Source organism: Tursiops truncatus, chromosome 1 (assembly GCF_011762595.2).
Source record: "Tursiops truncatus isolate mTurTru1 chromosome 1, mTurTru1.mat.Y, whole genome shotgun sequence".
NCBI lineage: Eukaryota > Metazoa > Chordata > Mammalia > Artiodactyla > Delphinidae > Tursiops > Tursiops truncatus.
Window position 1 is genome coordinate 167,596,430 of NC_047034.1, and position 25,499 is coordinate 167,621,928.

Sequence of the window (25,499 nt, forward strand, 5' to 3'; positions counted from 1 at the left end):
TTCTCTGATTGTTGTGAGGACTACACCCTCCTCATCTCCCTTCAGCTCCCCCTGCAGCGGGGCATGGTGGGCTTCTCTAATTATTATTATTAATACATAATAAACTCTTTTGGTAAATTTCCTGTGTGAAACTAAACTCAGCTCGTTCCTGAGGTAAGTTGGATTTTAAATCTACGGTGAAATTTTGCAGAAAGCACTCCCTCTGGGTAGTGTTTTTTAGCGATTGGGGGAGTTGTGGTTTGTGGTGGAACGCGATCTAGGGAGGAAATGTTAAACCGGACGCTTCCCTGCGTTTGACCTTTTTAAAGGAAGAGGAAATTAACAGACATTACCCATCACCCCCAAAAGTCTCACTTCTTGGAAGGCTTGTGTTATGCTGAATATTTTTAAAGGGCTTTCAGTTACTCTTCATAGGCCTGATGTCTAGAGGGTACCAGGGACCCTGGAGGAAAGTCTAGTATTGAATGTGTCTAATTTCATGTTATTTGCTTGATTGTAGAATTTTTGGACAGCTTTGATTAAAAAGACTTGGTGACGAGTTATTTTAGTTAAAAACCAGCCGGTGAAGGTAAAACATTGAGTTCATGAATTTCACGGAGACTTAGGCGTTATTAGCTACCTTAGAATAACATTTCATCATCCATCCCTCCCCCCAATCCGTTGTATTTGTGTAAATCAATAAATAATCATTGGATGTTAGATGTGTTTTTGTACTTGTGTCATCGTGTGTTTGACTTTTAGAGAGAGTAGGGTATTTGAGCAAGTGAGAAGCTAACTGCTGTGAGGTCCACAGATTATTTCACAGTCTGTAGTTTGATTCTTGTCTGTGTCCATTGCTTTGAGAAGGGGAAGGTATCTCCCTTCTAGAGTCATTCCAGGTCATCGTTTTGGTTTCTGTCAAGTGCCATTTTCTCTGTTCTTTGAATATTGTTAGTCCACATTTTTTCAATCCAAGCAGTGGTGGCGCAGAGTAAGATAAATTCCATTCCAGTGTCATGTGTGTACTGATTTCATAAGGTTGAACTGCAAGATTCTGTTCAATTAAGAATTGTTCACCAATGAGAATGGTTAGGGATTCCTAAGTGTTTGTTGCGCCTCGAAAACCTGGTTAGTTTTGATCAGTATCCCTAGTTGCTTTACTCTGGGGGAAGAAGTTTGGCTGATATGTCTACTTCAAGGTGGAATTCACTGCTGGATCTCTTAAACATATCTTGACTTAATGCTTTGTGAGTTTAAATTCCTTTTTAATTTCAGTGTTTTTTTTTTCTGGTCTTGATTGCCCATATTTAGTTAGGGCTCTAAGTTTCTATACTGTGCCACCAAGTAAATTATTCCTTACCTGCATCTTGGAGCTGTTTTGGAAATTAAATGAAAGGAGGTCCATAGTTATGTGTTCTTGACTACAGAGTGTTAAGTAAGGACTTGAGTACTGAATATGACAGTGCTTGGTGAATTTGGTGGTGTTACTTGGACACAAAGAGCTGTGACTTGAGTGTTTCAAGTGTACTTTTTCTCAGCGCATTTCACAAAGGAAGGACTTATAAAAGCTGTGAGTTGGTTGCAACATAAAAGTAGTTAGTACCACTGCAACAGTTGTTAAACGGGATTTAAGATGTAATTTCTAGTGGAAATAACTTTCATACCTATACGTAGTAATATAGGATACTTGGTTTTATGTGGCTTTAAGTTTTACTTTGCCTCACGTCATCGAAGTAAGATTAAATTTTCTTCTTGATGTATTTCACAATTCTATTATCTTCTCTTTGCTTTACACATTGAAAGGTTACAAACTGCTAAAATCTAAAAGCTTGTATAGTAAATGAAGTGTAGATTACAGATTTCATTAGAACATACCAATGGTGAAATGTTATCAATGGTAATGGGGAATTGGTTAAAAATGGATTGAAATAGAGCAATTCTGCTTTTGTACACTGAGTGTGACTGAGTGTGGGAATTTGTATTTGTTTGATGAAACCACTTTCCAAACCACAAACCATTGTATATAAGTTGATACACATTGAAGCATTGAGACTGGAGTGCAGATTTGGAGTTGCTCTTTCTGTGGCTTGATTAACTCTCCATTTCCTCAAAATATACGGGTGCAGTTGTGTTTGAATTAAATTAATAAGTTCAGATAGTATTTTAAATTTGTAAAAATATTAGAGATTCATGTAACAAGATGTCCTTCATTTGTACTTAGGGTTCAAGTGACAAATCAGAAATGATAGTGAATTTGAATTTAAACGGAACCTGCTTAAGTAAACATTGGTATGGCGTGGCAGGCTCATAAGGCCATTTCATGGAAAGACGCCTTTGACTGCTGAGAGGCAAGGGATGGGGCATGGCAGAGGGTGGGCAGGAATGGTGGGGATGAAAGAAGAAGATAAACCCTGATATAAAAAGTGCTAATGGCAAGGGAGAAATATGCTTAGAGTTTTATAACATAATCCAGTATGAATAGTTTATGAAATTGGCACTTTAGGATACTTGCCTTGAGATTTGCTCACCTCAGCTTCCCAGTATGAGGTTCCAAGAATCTCAATAGTGATTCTTAACCTTTTCTGGGTAACAAACAACTTTGACATTTTGATGAAAGCTTGTAGATCCTCTCCACAGAAAATTGTACATGCATAGAAAATCTTGCTTACATTTTCAGGGAGTTCTTGGGTCCCCATTAAAAGCCTAATTCTTCAGATGGAAATTGCTCACCCTTGAGATAATTAAAGATAAATGAGTTTGAATTCAGGTCCCCAAGTAGTTCTGACTTAAACAGAACAATTTTGCAGTCTGTTATGAATACACAGTGTTCTATTTATATGGAAAGACTTCAGGGTGTAATTTCTCTCAGGGCTGCTGACACTTCTGGGGAGTCTAGTTACTGTTTGGGGGGAGTTGGTTTGGTTAAGAAATCAGAGCAGTGGGTTCTTTAAAGGAACTAAATTTGGTAAAGGCCTGTGGTGACCCAAAAATGACTTGTGTCCTCAGCTATTTTGTCTTAGATATGACATATATTAAAAGCAAATATTCCCTTTTTTTTTTGGTATTACAGTTTTCCTTTTTTTTGAGCTCTGTGTTGATTTTCAGTTTTGTAGGCTGAAGCTAATATTTGCTTTCTTCTTTTTTGCCTCTACCAAAGCTAAATCTGAATAATAACAATAGTGTTCATTTATTGAGTGCCTACTATTCTAGGAGCCATACATACATGATTTTATTTAATTCTCACAAGGACTGTAATGAGTCTGTATATATTCCTCATCTGTAAAATACTATCTGTATTTTACAGATGAGGAAACTAAAGTTCAGAGAAGTTAAGTAACATTCCCACAGTTGTCTCTCTAGTAAGTAATGGACTGCAGTTCAGACCATGGCTCCAAAGCTTATGAATGTCCTTTGTAGTATGCTGTGCTACTTCTTACCAAGTCTGCATGTGGAAGTGGAAGGAAGGATACCCTCCCATATTTGATAGCTAGGGGAAGTCTGTATAAAGTAAAGGAGCTCTTTGGAGTAATCTAGAATGCACTGATGCTGCACCTTGTTTTAATTAGCTCATAGCCACACACTGCTAGACAAGTAGGTTATCTTTACCTCATTGAGTCTTAAAGCATAGGAATAGGCCTGCCACATTTGATTCAGTGCATGTTTCTGCTTGTTCAGATGTTAGCAAGGCCTCCAGCAAAATACCTTTATAACTAGCAACTAGAACTCGGTAGCTTACGCAGTGGCCAGCAGTCTGTTTACTCCTAAGCCCCACCATCAACAAAGATGGATCTGTGCTTTGGGAGAGCAGATCCTCATCATCCTCTTCTAGCAAGGGAGAGAGGGAGACCAATGCAAGATGGAGATAAAGAAGGAAGAAAGTTAGATGCCTGAGGCATATCAGCTCACATCAGTCACATCCTGCTGCTACTCCCTGTCCTAGGCTTATGGGTATTTTCTGTCAAACTGAGAATTTAAATTACCTAAGGACTGATATGGTGCTTTTCCACATTGGGGTTTCTGATAAGATTTTTACAAAACGTCTGCTAAAAAATGTTTGAAACCCATGTTTTAAATCATAATAGGGTTGCTATTTGTATTGGAGCTTTAATCTGAGTGGCAAGTTTTAAAATTGTTCATTTATCCAGCACCTACTGTGTGCCATACTCAGTGCTAGGTCTGGGGTTGAAATCTTTGCCCTCAAAGAACTTGGTCCAGACAGGTAAACGGACAGAATACCATGAGGCAAGTACAGTAACTCTGCTATAAGAGCCTAGCCTGGGGGAAGGAGGAATTAGGGCTTCCTAGAAGAAATCTGAGCTAAATTAGAAGGATGAGTAGGAATTACCCAAGGTTTACCCAGAGCTTTCACCTTCTGCCTGCTGACTTTTCACAATTCCTTTGCTGTTGCTGCTGCATAGAATTTTAGTACTAAATGGATTCCAGGCATGTTTCAGGTTTTTAGCAGGAGCAGAGAAGCTAGAAGGAGGTACCAGAGAACATGGTAATCAAAACACTATTGCTGTAGATTCAAAATATCTTCTGCATCATAATATGAGGAATTAGAGTATGAGAAGATATGTAACAGATCTGATCTCTGTGGTTGGTTCTTTCCTGGTCTGCTTCACACTCATCCCATAATACCCCCCTGCCCTTCTGGTATTAGACTTTGGCTGGGAAGCAGTACCTGCTTGCCTTAAAATATAGATTTTACTTGGTATATTGAGAAGTCCACCTGATTTGGAGTAAAAAAAAAAAAATCTGGATTCAAGTTTGGCTTTTCCATTTTTTTTTTTTTTTTGCGGTACGTGGGCCTCTCACTGTTGTGGCCTTTCCCGTTGTGGAGCACAGGCTCGGGACGCGCGGGCTCAACGGCCATGGCTCATGGGCCCAGCCGCTGCGTGGCATGTGGGATCTTCCCGGACCGGGGCACGAACCCGTGTCCCCTGCATTGGCAGGCGGACTCTCAACCACTGCGCCACCAGGGAAGCCCTGGCTTTTCCATTTTAATGTGTTATCTTGGACTAGTCACATAACTACTTTGGGCATCAGTTTCCCCTTCTCTAAAACGAAGGGGTAAGACTAGTTTATAGTTTACAGAGTGATACTCTTGAATTTTAATGGCTTTTAACTCTGAAGATTATGGTTTGAGGTTTGTTTTGTTCTTGCAAGTAGGCGGGAAGGATTTATAGAGACCTATTAATGGTTTCTTAGTTTGTCTGATGGTCAGTGACACGTTTCTGTGGTGACTTACTGATACTAGAGGCATTCTGACATGGATCATAGGGAAGGCAGCTTGCTCATATGAGAAGAAACCTCCGGTTTTTGTTTTATTAATATTAGATTTAGCCAAACAGACTGAAATACTTCTGTGACTTAGTGAAGACTATATTGTCTGTGGTGGGATGGCTTGAGGCTGTAAAATAAGGTTGCCACCATGGTCAGATGCTGCCTTGCTCTGGGTGATGATCCAGTTAGTTCATTTATGAGGTATGACGGAAAGTAAGTTCTGAAGTAAACTCCTGTGATGAGAAAATCTATTTTTACTTCAGGAATAATACTTCGAGCTAATATAATACGAAATGAAGTATTTCCTGATTATTAGGTAGGTGCCTGACTTCAAGTAATGTGTAAACTGCAGGTGAGATTTACATGGATGAAATATTGCAGGATCCCAAGATACTTCTGAATTCTCAATTGGTTCATCGTTCTTTGGCTTGCTGCCAACCAGAAGTTTTTCACTCTCCTATACTCTTAACTGAAATTTGAGATAGTTTGAACTATTTAAAGTACATTTGAAATTTGTCAGTTTTTATGATCTTTATTAACTAGTAGTTGTTTTGTACTTTTTTGAGCCCTGTGTGTGTTTCCTGACTCTTCTGAGACATTAAATTTTATCTGTAGAGAATGTAAACTCCATAAAGGCAGAGATTTTTGTCGCTTTTGTTCACTATTGAATTGCTAGCACCTATAACAGTGCTTGGCAGGTAGTAGGAAGTCTATAAATATTTGTTGAATGAAATGTTGATTAAGTTAGAGTCGAGGAATCAGTTTAAGATAAGTTTTGGAGTAATAGAGATGGCATCACAACACACTTTTCACACTCAAAGCTGCCCTAAATTGTTTGCACTGATGTGTAATTGAATTGAAAATAGTTTCATAATTTCCTTTGAGATGGCATAAGCATTGACCCAGTTTACGTAGCCATCTAAAATGGCTGGGTTACATTTGAAGTATAGATACTGAGGATTAGAATTTGTATAAAGGCCAAGGAGAAAAAACATTTATAGTCAAATGTAACTATTAAAATTTTTGTTTTATAATTATGAGTAACACATCATCAATTCAGAAAATTTTTAAATATGGAAAAGTAAAAAGTCAGTCATAATCTTAGTACATAGAGATTACCACTGTTTAACATTTTGGTTTATTTCTTGTCCTTTTTTCTATGGACTTTAGTTTTAATGGACTTAAAATCTGCCCTTTTTTGTAACATAACTTAAGGTTAAATTACATACAGTTTTGTATCTTGCTTATTTTGTTACTGAACTATCTGCCAGCAGAAACTACTTTTTGAATAGTTTTATTCTTCATCAATTTGGAATGAACTATTTTTGTTTCTTTGGAAAGGTCTTCTTTCACCTTTGGCTTGTAGCTCAGAAGTTATCACTGCACATTAGAAAGAGAAGGGCTGAAACCTTTATCAAGAAGTCAGACATTTTTGACTTGTTGTGCCTATAATGTTTTGCATTATTTATGACATTAAAACTTGATCTAACTTCACAGATTTTCCCCCCTACAGTTACGTACATTTAAAAAATTATTCCTTTGAATCCATCTTCATCCATATATTCAATCATACTTAAAAAAGACGTGGCCAGGGTGGTATTTGCTAGTTATGAATTGTATGCATGTGTGATATTGCCTTGATTCCTTTAATTGGTTTTCAACAAACGTTGGTATTATATGGAGTGATTGAGGAGGGAGGAAAAGACCATATGCGGTCTCATGTGGAGTTAGGGAAATAAGATTGAAGCATGGGAACAAACAGAATTTTGGAATAACAAGGGGGAGAACTAGGTGGCAGTAGAAATAAGTACAGCCAGTTTTGAGCCAGAATACAGTATTTTTACATTGAGAATGGAAAGGACTGAACCTTGAAGATAGAATGGAGGAATGTAAGAAGGAAAGGGTGACTCTGACTCTTTCTAGGCCCTAGAAAATAGCGTATAAAAAACAGAATTTGAACTGAAAGATGAATTTTTAAAAAATTAAAAAGAAGAGTTTAAGACTGCAGTCAGGGTTTGGTTCGGCAGAGAGGAATGAATTGTGGGGAGTGGGTGATCAGCATGAACAAAGATTTGGGCCTGAAATAAGCACAGTGTATGCTGGATTGTAAGGGTCCTGATCAGTATGCTTGGAGTGGAGGAGTCTTGAGGTTGAATGCTTGAGATAATGGATCTGGATTCTAGAGGACTTTGAATGAATAAGAGAAGAGGTTAGACCTCACTTGTGTAAAACCATTGCTCTTTTTTTTGGACAGCTTTATTGAGATATAATTTGCATACCATACAAGCCACCCATTTACAGTGTACAGTTCAGTGGTTTTGAGTATATTCACAGAATACTGCAACCATCACCCTAGTAAATTTTAGAATATTTTCATCACTCCCCAAAGAAACCCATTAGACTCACCAGTTCCCCCCCCGCCCCCCCCCCCCCCCCCCCCCCCAGTTCTCTCTGCCCTAGGCAAGTACTAATCTACTTTCAGCCTATAGAGATTTGCCTATTTTGGACATTTCGTATAGGAATAATACAATATATGGTCTTTTGTGAGTGGTTTCTCTCACTTTGCATAATTTTTTTGTGGTTCATCTATGTTGTAGCGTGTTGTGCGGTACGCGGGCCTCTCACTGTTGTGGCCTCTCCTGTTGTGGAGCACAGGCTCCGGACGCGCAGGCTCAGCGGCCATGGCTCACGGGCCCAGCCGCTCAGCGGCATGTGGGATCTTCCTGGACCGGGGCACGAACCCGCATCCCCTGCATCGGCAGGTGGACTCTCAACCACTGTGCCACCAGGGAAGCCCTGTAGCGTGTTTTAGAACCTTTTTTTTTTAATTGTCGGAGAATATTCCAAGTATTACATTTTTTTCATTCATCTGTTGATGGACGTTTGGGTGGTTTAAACTTTTTTACTATTATGAATAATTATGCTATGAATGCTTTTGTGTGGATGTATGTTTTCATTTCTCTTGCATATATACCTAAGAGTACAGTTGCTGGGTTTTATGAGGTAACTCCATGTTGATTAACTGCCAAACTGTTTTCCAAAGTGACTACCATTTTACATTCCTACCAGCAAAAGATGAAGGTTCCAACACTTGGCATTGTATATGTCTTTTTGATTATAGGCCGTTCTAGTGGGTGTGAAGTAGTATCTCATTGTGGTTTTGATTTGCTTTTCCTTGATGACTAATGATGTTGTGCATCTTTTTGTGGGCTTATTGGCCATTTGTCTTTGGAGAAATGTCTGCTCAAATCCTTTGCCCAGTTTTTAGCTTTGTTGTCTTTTTATTATTGAGTTGTAAGAGTTCTTTATATATTCTGGGTACAAGTCCCTTTTCAGATATAACATTTGCAAATATTTTTTCCCATTCAGTGGGTCATCTTTTCACTTTTCACCCTCTGAAGCAGAAAAGTTTTTAATTTTGATGAAGTCCAATTTATGGTTTTCTTTTGTCACTTGTGCTTTCATATTGTGTCTGAGAAGGCTTTGACTAATTCAAGGTCATGAAGATTTACTTCTTTGTTTACTTCTAAGAGTTTATAATTTTAGCTTGTACATTTAAGTCTCTGATCCATTTTGAGTTAATTTTTGTGTATGATGTTAAGTAGGGGGTTCAAGTTTATTTTGCATTTGGATATCCAGTTGTTTCAGTGCTGTTTGTTGAAAAGACTTCTTTCTTCATTGAATTGTCTTGGCACTTTGTCAAAAATCAATTGCATTTCTTTCGTTTTTTTTTTTTTTTGGGAAACTGGTGATAAAAACAGTAGTTTTGAAGATTTATTTGGTTGAAGTGTGCAAGTTGAAATAAGAAACAGGAAAGATTAGGAGAGTAGGAATGGCATCACAGAACTATGTGTAAGGTTTTATAATCCATTAAATGTTTGAGATTTAGTGAGGTGTGCTAATTTTTAATGACTTATTGAATAAACAGACTTTGACCATTTCTTCCTTTTGTATAATGCCTGGAACTATTCAAAAGAGATTTTGCCTGCTTCTATTATTAAGATAATTCCTGTTAGGCAGTGATAATTTTGTAAGAAGTAAGGTATGGACATTTGACTACTTTGCTGTCCTGTGAAGAATTGAAATTGTAAGTTACAAATTCTTGGGTTATTGTATTTCACATAGAATGTTAGTTCTGCCTAAAGCATTTATGTAAGTTTCAAGTTAAATTTGATTTTTTTATTTATTAGGTTATACCCTCAGTCTATGCTAATGTTTCTTTATATTATTATAAAGAAACAAAATAGAGAAATACTGCTAATCTCTAACAGGATTCTTTTTACTATTTAGGAAAAGACCACATTAAAGAAGAGGCTTTGTATAACCTTTCAAGTCTGATAAAAACAGGGTTTATTTGCTTTGGATGAAGATTTTCCACACACAGGAAACTTCTTCAGTGACTTGAAATATTACAGTGTGGGAATGGGGTTGCTGATTTTTAAAGATTATGTCTGTCTACTTTTTAAGTTTTATAAATTACTATGCGTATCTTTAGCTTAGCTCTTACTAAATATGCAAAGGAAGTGGGTCTTAATTAACCTAAATGTAGAATTTTAAGGACATCAACACCTGGTTAATATTGTTGAGTCTTTGAGGCTAATATGTCATATTCAGCTGATACTTTCAATATTACATTGCTGATCTTTTTCAGAAATAATAGAATTTGGAACCAGTCCAACTTCCCTGAGGCGACTGCTGTTTCAAAAGCATACAGCAGAGTACTTAACCTTAGCCTATTACCTTTTATGCTGTGACTGGGTGAGTACTTGAATGTGGTACATTTTAGGCAAGGCAGTGAAAACTGAATGCTGGTCTGGAAAGTCAGTGATTTCATTCTTGACCTTTAAAAAATCATAATTAAAAAATCGAAGCATGTAAGTATGCATTAGCTTACTTTCGTATTACATAAGTCTACTTTGGGGATCTCCCCGTCCAGCTTTCTGGCCCCCTCCCTCAGGGGCGTTTGTTCAGAGGCTAAGGGAAATGAGGATGACTTGCCTAAGCATCAAGTTTATGCCAGCTCAAACTGATTTGAGATCTTTAATAACATGAACTACTTTGACCTACTAGTAGGGTAACCGAAGATCCCCTTTCTCCTGTTATGGTCCTGGTTTGGATGGTAAAGTATAGGGTCATCCTACCTAGTAGCCATTATATAGCTTAGAAAATTAGGCATCTTTATGCTATTTCTAGATATGTTACTAAAATGCTTTGTGAGGCAGCAAAACATTTTATATCCTTTGGTCCAACAATTTGTATTTTGTATTTGACCTTGTAGTTATTATAGAAGTCTTTGACATTAGCATGTCAACTAAGTAGGAACAAAGTATTGTCAGCTCCCTTTAAAAAAAAAAACAAAACTTGATTTGAACTAATTTTAGACTTGCAGAAAACCTGCCAAAATAGTAGGAAGAGTTCCCTTGTATCTCTCACCTCCTTCCCCTGCTGTTAGCATCTTCCATAATCATCAAGAACAGGAAATTACCATTGTTACAGTATTTTCAGCTAAACTACAGACCTTATTAGAATTTTTACCAATTTTCCACTATCCTTTTAGTTATTATTTTTCTTTAGTCTTTTCCAGGCTGTGTCATTCCTTATCTTTCATGACCTTGATGCCTTTGAAGACTACCAGTCAGTTATTTTGTAGAATGTCCCTCAGTTTGGGTTGATTTGATGTTTTCTCATGATCAGAATGAGGTTATGAATTTTGGTAAGAATAGCAGAATGTATCCTTTCGTAGTGTATCATATCAAGAAGTTCGATAGTGTTTCATATTAAGAAATTCCTGATGTCCGTATGTAATGGTTACTTTGATTACTTGGTTAGATTGGTGTCTGCATTGTGGGTCATTCTACTGTGGCGTTACTATCTTTCTCTTTGTAGTTGATAAGTATCTTGTGGAATACTTTGCAAATACTGTTTCTCCTCAAACTTTGGCCCACTAATTTCAGCAACTGGTGGATCTTAACATGCAACGTTTATTAAGTTTGTGGTTGCATTATTGGGGCTATTTCTCTCTTTCCTTCTACATTTATTAATTGTAATTCTACTGTGAGGAAGAGCTCTCCTCCATTTATTAATTTATTCTATTATATATTTATATCATCACGGAGTCACGGATATGTATTATCATTATTTGTTTTGTTGCTCAGATTAATCCAACTTTGCCCATTAGGAGTTCCTTCAGATTGGCTCCTGTGTTTTTCTACCCAGCCACCAACCTGGTTTTTTTTTTTTTTTTTTTTTGCTGCGCTGTGCAGCTTGCAGCATCTTAGTTCCCCCACCAGGGATTGAACCCAGGACCCTAGCAGTGAAAGTGAAAGAGTCCTAACCACTGGACTGCCAGGGAATTTTGCCCCCCTCCGCCCCCGTTTCTTTTTTAAAGCATTTCTTTACTTTCTGGCACCGCAAGATGTTTCAGGTTCATATTGTATTTTTCTTGCCTCAATGCTGTAATCAGCCACTTCTCCAAGAAATCCTGACTCTTTTTATTGGAAAATGGTGTTAGTGACCAAGCTCTGGGCCGAGGTGTGTTCAGTGTTACTGGAATGTCATTGCTTCTAGGCCCTTTTGGCAGACGAAATTAGGAAATATATATATATATACTAACCCACTTGTATACACATTATCTGTATTTGTGTATACATTAAAAACCGCGAGTTTATACTAATAGCTCGAGTTCCACTGCAATGCCACCCAGTTTGTTTTAACATTTCCCTTTTCCTTATTTATTAAATATCTCCGATAATGAGAAACCTGGCTCTCATTATCTATAATCTACTCAGCTAATTATAGTATACACACAAAAAGTTTGAGAATTGCTAACCCTATTCCTCTACTTTTAGTTTTGATTGTTTATTTTGGATATGTGAAACATTACTCTGGTTCTAAGAGTCTGAGTTATATTAAAAAAAAAAAAAAAAAGGTTTTCTCAGAGAAGTGTTACTTCTATCTCTGCTACCCAGTTTCTCTTTCCCCCTTCTTTCCCACCTGTACCTGGAGGTAACCAATTTCTTAATTTCTGGTTTCTTTCCTGTATTTCTTTTATACAAATGAGTAGATACCTGTACATTTTCTTATATCCCTTTTCTTACATGAAGGTAGCCATGTGCTCGTGGTGAATCCCCTGATTCCTTGAGTTCTAGTTTTCTCATCTGTAAAATGAGGAAAATAGTACGCCTCTCCTTTTCAAAGGGTTACGATAATGATTGAGATAATGAAAGAGAAAATGCTTTCTAAACTTTATGATGGCATTTATAAGGCAACAGCATTAGTGGTTTCTGTCCAGGGAAGTGACTCGACTTATTTGACCTTGTGACACAGTACAAGAAGCTTTTGTTACTGTGAAACAATTTGAGAATTAAAACAGTTTTTTTGTTGTTCTAATTTTTCATTTTTATTATTTTTACCAATTTTCAGTATGGTTTTAGGTTATCACAGCATATCATGTGTGATTACTTAATTTTTTATTTTTGAGCTTGGCCAGCATCTGAATTCTCCAAGAGTCAACGTTTTTAATTTGTATTAAAACTTGGTCAGATTTAAAAAGTATTCCTTCTTCTGTTAGCAGAGTAGATAAAAGAAGGAAATGGGTAGAGGTTTTTGTTTTGTTTTTGTTTTTGCTTTGTTTCACTCCCAGAGACTTGAATTTGAAGGGCTTTTTATGTTTAGGTTGTATTGGGAACTGCAGGTCCAGTGTCTTTACTTCATATCTAACAGTTTGATTTAGTCAGAAGATGTACGTATTTCACATTCTTTGAGTCTGCCTAAGAGTAAATTCTTTTGATGAGATTTGAGGTCGGAGACGTACTCTAGTTAACTCTGTGGAACCCATGGATAAACCACCTACATTGTTTTTTATTGTTGTTAAATTTTGAACACCAGGTCTGATGAATTGTTTTACCTGAAGGAGCTTAACTGAAATAGAAATTTAGTCATTAAAAGTTACAGTTCATATGCACTTTAAAAATCACAACCCCAGGCTTCCCTTGTGGCGCAGTGGTTGAGAGTCCGCCTGCCGATGCAGGGGACACGGGTTCGTGCCCCGGTCCGGGAGGATCCCACATGCTGCGGAGTGGCTGGGCCCGTGAGCCATGGCCGCTGAGCCTGCGTGTCCGGAGCCTGTGCTCTGCAACGGGAGAGGCCACAACAGTGAGAGGCCCGCGTACCGCAAAAAAAAAAAAAAAAAAATCACAACCCCCTTTCTTCAATTAACCGTATATTTATCACGGAGTCTAGGTACAAAAAGTAAGTCTGCATACATTTAGTGAAATTAAGGCTTTGGTCTATTCATAGGAGTGCTGTGTGTGAAAATGAGTGTCAGTGGTAAGGACAGTTGTGAGAAGCCTCCAACTGTCAGATGGCAAAATAGCCTTCACACACATACTGCTGGTCACTCTTTCTAATTTTTCTCAGAATATTTGGAGAGGCAAGTCATATTTCTTTTGTATTCCAGAAACATATTTGTGAAAATAGCTTAGTTGCTATTCAACTGAATGGAAGAGGACAACTGGTAATGGTAAGGTTAGGATGCTCAAGGGAGAAGGAAAGAACTAATGGAGTCTTGAGAAAAGAATAAGAAGTAGAACAGGGAAGGGAAATATTGGTCATTGTTTTGATACCACAGGTTAAGCTAGAAGTGCCTGAGGCTTAGTAGACACACAATCATTGTTTATTAAATGAACAAAGGAGCAAGTTTTATTAAATAATAGTACGTGCTAGCTGTTGAAGGAGATACAAAAGAAACCTGAAATGTGCTCTCTGCCTCTTATGTACTCTAGTCAAACAGTTAAAAATTTAAGGTGCTCTCTGAATGGAGGTAGGAGATCAGAGGCCTGAAAGATCAGTGAGAACTAGAGGAATAGGAAGTAAGATTTGGGTAGATGTAAGAGGAAGGACATTTGCAGTTTATTTATTTATTTAGCTAGCTAGCTGTGCTGGGTCTTAGTTGCCGTATGCGGGATCTTCTAGTTGCGGCGTGTGGGGTCTTCAGTTGCGGCATGCAGGATCTTCAGTTGCAGCATGCAAACTCTTAGTTGTGGCATGTGGGATCTAGTTCCCTGACCAGGGATTGAACCCAGGCCCCCTGCTTTGGGAGCGTGGAGTCTTAGCCACTGGACCACCAGGGAAGTCTCAGGACAATTACAATTGAGGGAGGGTACATTTATAGCAGTTAGAAAATGGTACATAGTATATTTGGGGCAGTCAGAAGACGTGCTTGGCTGAAATGGAAAACATAGAATGTGCAGGACATGTGATAGTTTTGGAGACTTTTGGGTATTTAGCTTAATAACCTGTACTTTTATCTTGTAGCAGGTGGAAGTTTATTGAAGACTTAAGACCTGCTAACATGTTTGGTCATTACCGGAAGATGAAGATTGTGCTGAATGGGTTGAGAGAGATAGGAGGCATGGAGAGTATATGCTAGTTCCATTAAGGGTTTTCCAAGGTTTTACTGCTGCACGTTGAGGCTAGAGGGAAGTGAAAAGGAAAGGATGGTCATATCATGAAAGCTATAAAAGAAAGAAAGATTTGACTGTCCTTGATAAAAGAAAGTAAAAAGTTAAAACTGACTCCAGGGCTTTGAGACTGGAAGATTATGTTGTCATTGATGGAGTAAGAAAGATGTAGGGTTTAATTTTATATCACATTTTGAGATAGTGGGCAGATAAATTCAGTTTAGGACATGTTGGATTTGAAATGAATGGAACGTCTTATTCATTTAACAAATGGAGATTACTGGACAAGTTTGGAAATAGGGAGATGAAGGTCACATGAGCAGAAAGGGCTGGGAATACAAATATGTGAAAATATAAGCATAATGGAGAACGTGAAGAGAAAAGCAAAGGTTCTAAGTCCATGCATTGTCCAGTGATTTGATGAAGATAATGAAACTGTAGAAAAAAGGAAGAGGCTGAGAGGAAAGAGAACCAAGAAAGCACAATCTTTTTATGCTTTCCTGGTTAGGTTCTCACTGGGCTTTATGTAGCTGGAGAAAGTGACATTTAATACTTGACAGTTAGCCTTTTGATTTTTTTTAGAAAATAAATTTATTTATTTTTGGCTACGTTGGGTCTTTGTTGTTGTGCGTGGGCTTTCTCTAGTTGCGTTGAGCGGAGGCTACTCTTTGTTGCGGTGCATGGGCTTCTCATTGTGGTGGCTTCTCTTGTTGCGGAGCATGGGATCTAGATGCACAGGCTTCAGTAGTTGTGGTACACGGGCTCAGTAGTTGTAGCTCACGGGCTCTAGAGCGCAGGCTTAGTAGTTGTGGCGCACGGGCTTAGTTGCTCCGCGCATATGGAGTCTTCCCAGACCAGGGCTTGAACCTGTGTGCTGCCCTGCATTGACAGGCGGATTCTTAACCACTGCGCCACCAGGGAAGTCCTAGCCTTTTGATTTAAACTCCAAACTCTGCTTAAGTAATTGTTGCTACATTTAAGGAAGATTGGGGACTGAAGAGAAATTTCTTTCTCTTTCTTTGCAAGCCTGAAATTAGTCCTTGATGGGCTTTGGTTTGGGTAGTTATATTTAAATCTATACTTTTGCTTACTCTCTATAATAATGGCATATTTTATAATAAAAAGCTTTAAATATACTTAAGTCACATATTATCTACCTTGGCTACTCAAAAGCTGTTGTTATTGGGGTTCTGGGCTGTAGTTATTATGAAATCATTCATTTGAATTCACATTTTTAATAAAGGATTTTATATACTAATCAGGAATTAAGCATAGCATAATGAACTCAGTGTTACCACCCTTAATTGATAAATTTCAAGAAGGAGAAAAGGAACTGATGTTTTAGCTGGTTTTTGCCTCGTTATTGTGGACTGATGTATAATTTCTTAAGCTTTTTGAAATAGTGAAAATAGCTTGCGGATGATGAATTTTTGTACCTAAGGAGTTTGGTTTACAAGTTGGGAACTGCTTTGTTAGTCCAGTATTTGTACCAGCTGGGAACTGGTGGTTTGGCAAGCTGTTTCACAGGAACGTAGAACAAAGCAGAGATGGGATACTTTCTCCATAGGTTTTAAATAGAAATCTGTTTTTGGGACGTCCCTGGCAGTGAGTCCAGTGGTTAAGACACCGTGCTTCCACTGCAGGGGGCACGGGTTCGATCCCTGGTCAGGGAACTAAGATCCCGCATGCCACATAGCACAGCCAAAAAAAAAAAAAATCTGTTTTCTTGTTTATGTATCCCAGCTTAGTCATTCAGTAGATATTTACTGAGCACTGACAATGTGTCCTGGGCTAAGCACAGAGGAATTAGAAATAAGTCATAGTCTTTGCCGTCAAGTTTACAGTCCTAATGCAGGAGACAGATGTGTAAGAGGGTAAGTAAACAGGAATCAGAAAGCACAGGACCCGTGAGAGCTCTGAGGGGGGTCACTTCACTTAAGAGGGTGGGTGGGAGAGAATTGGGAGGAATGAGGGAAGAGGCTTCCTGGAGAAGGGGCTACTTCTAAACAATCTGGAAGCATGAATGAGCCATGCGAAAGACAGTGGTAGGACAGAGTATTTCAGCCATGAATCAGCACATACAGAGACTCAGGACAGTGAGAAATGACTTGTTCATCATTGCTGGAACAACAGTTTGGAGGGGAGAAGTGGATAATCAGAGGCCACAGAAAAGGGCTGTGTAAGCCATGCTAAGGAGCACGGATTTCACCCAGATGACAGTGAGGAGCCATCAAAGCTGTAGGCTGGGGAATGATGTGGCCAATTTGTGTTTTAGAAGGACCCTTTGTTGTTAGGCGAGAGGATCAGATTATATATTTTTAGTAAATAATTCAAATCCAAGATTGATACGTGAGTTATAATTTTTATTTGGGACTCTTAAGATAGGTTGTATATACTTTTCCTAAGGATGACTTTCAGTTCATTTACTTTTTTATCTGCAGTTTTCCAAATTTATGAATTATGTGTAGATATTTTTAAGAGACTTGGAGCTAGGTTAATTTCCATGGTTGTTACCAACCTGTATTTAAAGATAACTTGGACTTTATATATTTTAAAAAACACATGTAGTTCTGATTTAAGTGTTAGCCTTTGTTTACAGTTGGTGCATGGTTTGTAGCAGATTCATGGTGGATAACTTGTAAGTTTATAGTTTAAAAGGCATATTGTCTTGATACTCAAATAAAGGAACACTTAATAGTGAAAGTACCTCCTGACTAACAGGGCATCTCTTGTCATAGATATATATGTATTGTATATATCTATATCTCCTTGTTAGTTCAGCTAGGAATTTGAAATATTAGGTTAATTTGACTGCCTTTGAAATGAAAAGGGAAATTATTAAGGTGTAATGCCCAGATGAGCCATGGATATGAAACTAGAAAGCAATTAGGAGTTGTTTCTCAGCCCAATACTTTATTGGAAATCACAACTTTGAAAAATATATTTGGATAAAAGTTCTCCAGAGAGTGAGCATAGAGGGAACCTACCTCAACATAATAAAGGCCATATATGACAAAGCCACAGACAACACTGTTCTCAGTGGTGAAAAACTGAAACCATTTCCACTAAGATCAGGAAAAAGACAACGTTGTCCACTCTAACCACTATTAATTCAACATAGTTTTGGAAGTTTTAGCCACAGCAATCAGAGAAGAAGAAGAAATAAAAGGAATCCAAATCAGAAAAGAAGGGGTAAAGCTGTCACTGTTGCAGATGACATGATACTATACACAGAAAATTCTAAAGATGCTACTAGAATACTCCTAGAGCTAATCAATGAAATTGGTAAAGTAAGATACAAAATTAGTGCACAGAAATCTCTTGCATTCCTATACACTAATGATGAAAACTCTGAAAGAAATTAAGGAAACACTCCCATTTACCACTGCAACAAAAAGAGTAAAATACCTAGGAATAAACCTACCTAAGGAGACAAAAGACCTGTATGTAGAAAACTATAAGACACTGATGAAAGAAATTAAAGATGATACAAACAGATGGAGAGATAGACCATGTTCTTGGATTGGAAGAATCAATATTGTGAAAATGACTATACTACGCAAAGCAATCTACAGATTCAGTGTAATCCCTGTCAAACTTCCAATGGCATTTTTCACAGAACTAGAACAAAAAATTGCACAATTTGTATGGAAACACAAAAGACCCCAAATAGCCAAAGCAACCTTGAGGAAAAAAAAAACGGAGCTGGAGGAATCAGGCTCCCCAACTTCAGACTATACTGCAGAGCTACAGTAATCAAGAGAGTATGGTACTGGCACAAAAACAGAAATATAGATCAATGGAACAGGCCAGAAAGCCCAGAGATAAACCCCCACACACACATGGTCACCTTATTGATACAGGAGGCAAGAATATAAAATGGAGAAAAGACAGCCTCTTCAGTAAGTGGTGCTGGGAAAACTGGACAGCTACATGTAAAAGAATGAAATTAAAACACTCCCTAACACCATACACAAAAATGAACTCAAAATGGATTAAAGACCTAAATTAAGGCCAGACGTTATAAAACTCTTGGAGGAAAACACAGGAAGAACACTCTTTGAAGGAAGTGTGTTGCTGTGAAATGTAAATCACAGCAAGGTCTTTTTTGACCCACCTCCTAGAGTGATGGAAATAAAACCAAAAATAAACAAAGGGGACCTAATGAAGCTTAAAAGCTTTTGAACAGAAAAGGAAACTATAAACAAGACAAAAAGACAGCCCTCAGAATGGGAGAAAATGTTTGCAAACAAATCACGGACAAAGGTTTAATCTCCAAAATATATAAACAGCTCATGCAGCTCAATATTAAAAAAAAAACCACCCAGTCAAAAAATGGGCAGACGACCTTAGTAGACATTTCTCCAAAGAAGACATACAGATGGCCAACAAACACATGAAAAGCTGCCCAGCATCACTAATTATTAGAGAAATGCAAATCAAAACTATAATGAGGTATCACCTGACACCAGTCAGAATGGCCATCATCAAAAAATCTACAAAAAATAAATGCTGGAGAGGGTGTGGAGAAGGGAACCCTCATGCATTGTTGGTGGGAATGTAAATTGATACAGCCGCTCTGGAGAACAGTATGGAGATTCCTTAAAAAGCTAAAAATGGAATTAATATATGACCCAGCAATCCCACTACTGGGCATACCCAGAGAAAACCATAATTCAAGAAGACACATGCACCCCAGTGTTCATTGCAGCACTGTTTACAATAGCCAGGACATGGAAGCAGCCTAAATGTCCATCAACAGAGGAATGGATAAAGAAGATGTGGTACATATATACAATGGAATATTACTCAGCCATAAAAAGGAACGAAATTGGGTCATTTGTAGAGACATGGATGGACCTGGAGACTGTCATACAGAGTGAAGTAAGTCAGAAAGACGATAACAAATAATTGTATATTAACACATATATGTGGAATCTGAAAAAATTGGTATAGACGATCTTATTTACAAAGCAGAAATAGAGACAGACCACAGACGTAGAGAACAAACGTATGGGTACCAAGGGGGAAGGGGTGGTGGTGGGATGAATTGGGAGATTGGGATTGACATATATATACTATTGATACTATGTAAAAAATAGATAACTAATGAGAACCTACTGTATAGCACAGGGAACTCTATCCACTGCTCTCCGGTAACCTAAATGAGAAGGAAATCCAAAGAAGAGGGGATATATGTATATATATAGCTGGCTCACTTTGCTGTACACTATAAACTAACACAACATTGTAAAGCAACTATAGTCCAATTAAAAAAATAATTAAAATAAAGAAAAATGTATTTGGAGGGAATCCTTCTTATGACAGAAGGATTCTTAAAGGTGAAACACTTTTGGTTCTGAGAAGTGAAACTGAGTTGAACCAGAACCGAAGGTAATTCCATTGAGTATCAGGTTATTTGGCCTCTCCAACTCGCTGAAAAAAGATTAGTAATTCATATTTTATCCACTTGTTTTCAGTTCCTTTAAATAAGCACTGAATTGTGCTTTAGTTAACAATGTTATATGATTAAAAAGAAAAAAAACCCAGCCCTTATTTGTTTTTCTTATTGGAAGCACTTTTTCCTGTGTCTGAACATGTATAACATTAGTAGTCTATGAAGAGAACTGGGTTATTGCTATCAGAGGCATGCTCCTAGTTGCGAGAATGGTTTTTGAATGCTCTTTTAGGCACTTAAATTATTTTTGCTTTGAGAAAAGAGATTGTTCACTGTGCTTTAGGAGCTGGTAACTAAGTCTGATGCTTCTTAGCCCTTAACTAAGAAAAATGGAGCTTGCTGACAAAAAATAGGTGGTTTTATAGGCCTGTGAAACCCGACAGCACGTTCAGCAATGTAAACAATGGCAGCTGTCTTTTGCTGGCTTGTCTGTTGTTCGAAATGTAATGAAACTGCTTCTCACAAATGGCTTCACCTGCTGACTCATCTTCCGGCCCCTAAACAACCATAGTATCCAGCATTTTTTAATGCAGGGATTGAGAATTAAAAGAATCCAAGTCTTAGAATGTGAGGGTAGGAATGGATCATGGAAATCCTTTAACTCAGCCCCTTCACAGATGGCCTCGAAAGAAAGGTCATTGTGGAGGAGGCCATATTTTGATAGTTATAAGAATTAGTGATACTACTATTCAGAGAGCCATTAGAATCTTCTTGAATGATTGAGGGCTCTTTTCTGTATAGAAATCCTTGAGATGTACCTTTTAGCTTTCCTACAAAAATAATACATTCTGAAAGTGGTTGTAAGTCACTGGTACGGGGCAGCACACATTTAACGCCTGCTGTATACTGTAGGAGGAATGTGGGAAGAAGTAAAATGAAAGATGGACATTGTTCCTGAAAAACTTCCAATTTAATTAGAAAATAGATATGAGAAAAGAGTGGGAAACATTTAGGAGTCAATTTATTAATGAGTGTATAAGCTGATTTACCTGATACATTGTGAAAGAGGCTTGTGTAAATTTATGTGAGCTCTTAGAGCAGTGGATGCAAAAAAATCTCTTGCAGAAGTGAAAACTTCCCAATTATATTTTAATTCTATAGATTGGAAATTACATTCCAAGAAACTGAGGCAGAATTTCCACAGAAAACACAGCGAAAACCGTTGACTTAAAATAGTGGTTCTCAGGGTTTTTTTGTTATTTTTAAAAAAATCTCAAGAGTACAGATTTTTAAAATAAATCTGTACATTATTAAATATTATTGAGAATCTCAGAGAGCTTTTCTTATGTGGGCTATATCTGTTGATATTTATATTAGATATTAAAATGAAAAAATTAAAAATATTCACTTAATTAAAAACAAGACAAACCCAGTATAGGTTAACTTAAATAATTGAAAAATAACTTTTTCAAAACAAAAATTAGGGCTTCCCTGGTGGCGCAGTGGTTGAGAGTCCGCCTGCCGATGCAGGGGACACGGGTTCGTGCCCTGGTCCAGGAAGATCCCACATGCCGCGGAGCAGCTAGACCTGTGAGCCATGGCCGCTGAGCCTGCGCGTCCGGAGCCTGTGCTCCGCAACGGGAAAGGCCACAACAGTGAGAGGCCCGCGTACCGCAAAACACACACACACACACACACACACACACACACACACACACACAACAAAAATTAGTGAGAAGAGTGGCGTTTTATATTTTTCCAAATCTCTTTAATTTCTAGCTTAAAAGAATGTAACGATTCTCATATCTGCTTCTGCATTCATTCTGCTATACAGTGTTTTGTTTGAAGAAAATCTGGTCTCACTCAGATCAGATTTGGGAAGGAGACTGGGAGGGAGAGGAGTATTTTAATGTCTTTCTCAGGTAATTGTGGATATTCTTTATTATTATACCAAAACTTGACAATGGTAGTTTCTTTTCTTTCTTTTTTTTAAACCTAACTTTCTGACAATGGTAGTTTCTTAAAAGTTAGTTTCAATTTGGAACCTGAAACCATGTCCATGAACTTATTTATTTATTTGGTTGCGTTGGGTCTTCGTTGCTGCACGTGGGCTTTCTCTAGTTTGTCGAGTGGGGGCTACTCTTCATTGCAGTGCACGGGCTTCTCTTCGCGAGGGTTTCTCTTGTTGCCGAGCTCGGGCTTTAGGCACGTGGGTTTCAGTAGTTGTGGCATGTGGGCTCAGTAGTTGTGGCTTGCGGGCTCTAGAGTGCAGGCTCAGTAGTTGTGGCGCAGGGGCTTAGTTGCTCCGAGGCATGTGGGATCTTCTGGGCCAGGGATTGAACCCTACATTGGCAGGCGGATAGTGTCCCTTGCATTGGCAGGCAGATTCTTAACCACTGCGCCACCAGGGAAGTCCCTCCATGAACTTTTCATGCACTTAAATCTGTTGGTTTGTATGGTACTTTGAATGGATCTTTTACCCATGCATGATTTTGTAACATCATGCATTGATTATTTGGAAGATAATAGTTTTCAAATGTTGATAGATTTCATTATACAGTGTTTGGGAAGTTTTTGAGCTCTTGGTGGTCGATATCAACTCAGCTGTGACTTGTGAAGTCTGGAAGGATAATTGAAATTGCATTAGTAACCAGTCTTTGGGTTGGAGGGAAATGGATTTCATTTTCATGAAGAAGCTCCATGTTCATGACCCCGAAAATGGGGCATTTTATTGTTCTTGTGCTTATTCGTAGTATTAGCAGGTTTGATTATTCATTTAAGGGATGCAGAACTGGAAATAGTTGGCCTTTTCAAATAAATTTGTTAACCTGGAGGAATTTCTCTGATGGAATGTACAGGTGTACTTTTGAACATGGCTGCTCTAAGTGCTTGGTTCCCTGTCAGTTATAGGTCTGGGAGTCTAGAACCTCTTCTAAACCTTTTAATTTCCTTATCCTCCAATTGAAGATGGACCTCAGCAGTGTACATTTAGAGTCCTGGATCAGTTTTACCTCATGGAATTACTTTCAGTTCTTCCCCAGGCTCTGCCACTGTTTTCTTTTCTTTGAGCTTAGTCTCTTTCACTAAACAGGTACCTACGGTGAGACAGAGACTAAAACGAATTTCTTTTCCAAGTGGAATGAATGAGACGGTTTGACCTAGGATTTTGCTTCTTGTGTCCCTTGGTGATGTAACAGAAATTGGACTGTTGTTATATTAAACTTTGTTAAGGTTCTGAGGTCAACATATATCCAACGATTACTTTGAAATCAAGGTTGGTTTTTTGTTTTATATAATATCATCTGCTTTTACAGAATTGTACTTTGAAAGTCAGAGTTTAAATAAAATTCTGATTGTTGTCATGTCATCATTTATAATAGCAAACCTTTTGAAACATTCTAAGGTCTAGTAATAGAGTTCTGGGCAAATTCTGGCCTCAATATCCATTGAAATACTATGTAACCCTTAAAAATGTTGCAAAACACTTACTGACATAAAAACGTCCACTTTGGGACTTCCTTGGTGGTCCAGTGGCTAAGACTCCGTGCTTCCAAAGCTGGGGGCCCGGGTTTGATCCCTGGTCAGGGAACTAGATCCCACATGCCGCAACTAAGAGTTCACATGCTGCAACTAAAAAGATCCTGCATGCCACACCTAAAAAAAATGGTCCTGTATGCCTCAACGAAGATCCCGCGTGCCACAACTTAGACCTGATGCAGCCAAATAAATATTAAGAAAAAGTCCACATTTATTCTATGGAAGCCAGTTAAAAGTAGCATGTGTGATCAAATTTTATCTTAAAAAATATATAGAAAAAGTGCTTGCTTATACAACAGTGTTCATAGGGGCTATTTCTGGTTGCTGGTGAGATTGGGTGATTTTCATTTTCTTTCTGTGCTAAGTCATTTTTGTTTACATTAACCACATATCACTTTTTAAAAAAAATAAATTTATTTATTTATTTTTGGCTGCATTGGGTCTTCGTTGCTGCACACAGGCTTTCTCTAGTTGCGGTGAGTGGGGGCTACTCTTTGTTGCAGTGAGTGGGCTTTCTCATTGCAGTGGCTTCTCTTGTCACGGAGCACGGACTCTAGGCATGCGGGCTTCAGTAGTTGTGGCTTGTGGGCTCAGTAGTTGTGGCTCACGGGCTTCCGTAGTTGCGGTGCATGGGCTCTAAAGCACAGGTTCAGTAGTTGTGGCGCATGGGCTTAGTTGCTCCGTGGCATGTGGGATCTTCCTGGACCAGGGCTCGAACCCGTGTCCCCTGCATTGGCAGGCAGATTTTTTTTTTTTTTTTTTTTTGCGGTACGCGGGCCTCTCACTGTTGTGGCCTCTCGCGTTGCGGAGCACAGGCTCCGGACGCACAGGCTCAGCGGCCATGGCTCACAGGCCCAGCTGCTCCGCGGCATGTGGGATCTTCCCGGACCAGGGCACGAACACGTGTCCCCTGCATCGGCAGGTGGACTCTTAACCACTGTGCCACCAGGGAAGCCCGACAGGCAGATTCTTAACCACTGCACCACCAGGGAAGCCCCCACATATCACTTCTATAATCAGAAAAGTAAAGCAGTTTCTACTTTGAAAAATGAAACTAAGCTAAAATGTGACTCCTTGCAAGTTCCTCACTAGGCAAAGACAGATTAAATTACATTCATTATTTTAAGAGTGAAGAGGATTTGAAATACATTTGTAGTTTTTTAACAGGGAATCAAGGGAAAGAGGGAGCATTTTTTTGTTAATTATTAGTTAAGTAAAAACTTATGAATTGTGTTCCCCATGCATTCTGATTAAATTGATCTTTACCGTAATAGTAATACTTACGCCGATCTTCCCAAATTTGTTTTCATGATACCAAGAGAAGCGGCTTAAAGTACTTTGAAAGAGGCGTCATTAAAAAAGAAAAAAAAGCCTTACTTTTAATGATGTGGCAGATTAGTGCAACATTTTTTATGATACCTCTTATTTGTTACAGAGTTCCCTTTTTAAAGTCCTTTGCCATCTTGTCCTTGCTCTCCTGGCTTCCATCTGGGGCTGCAGCAGGGCTGAGCCAAACATGGCTGCTGCTGCAGCATGGGCGGGCGTAGTATAGGATTCGGCTGCTGTGGTTCCTGTGACGAAGCAGGAGAAGCCTGGAGAGCGTGCTCTAGGTCAGGATTCTCTTAAAGCTTGTTGCCAGGAGAATTGGACTTTTCTCGTGGAGGAGATACTACATTTCAGATTCTGCTGTTGACAGGGAATGCTACTGTGTATTGGGATTTATAGCCTTAGCAGGGGAGCCACCCATTCTCTGCAGAAGTGAGAAATCTTAGCATATGCTGTCATTTGCTAAGCAGGATTGGCCATTTTTAGAAAGCAGCAAGGCTTACCTGTCTGTT

The 25,499-nt window shown here is 38.5% G+C and overlaps 1 protein-coding gene across 2 annotated transcripts in view; it reads left to right on the forward strand.

The window, feature by feature from the left end:
• The window catches only part of EIF4G3 (eukaryotic translation initiation factor 4 gamma 3), a 367,975-nt gene that overhangs the window by 484 nt on the left and 341,992 nt on the right, over positions 1 to 25,499 (forward strand). The gene's annotated exons all lie outside the window — the stretch shown is intronic.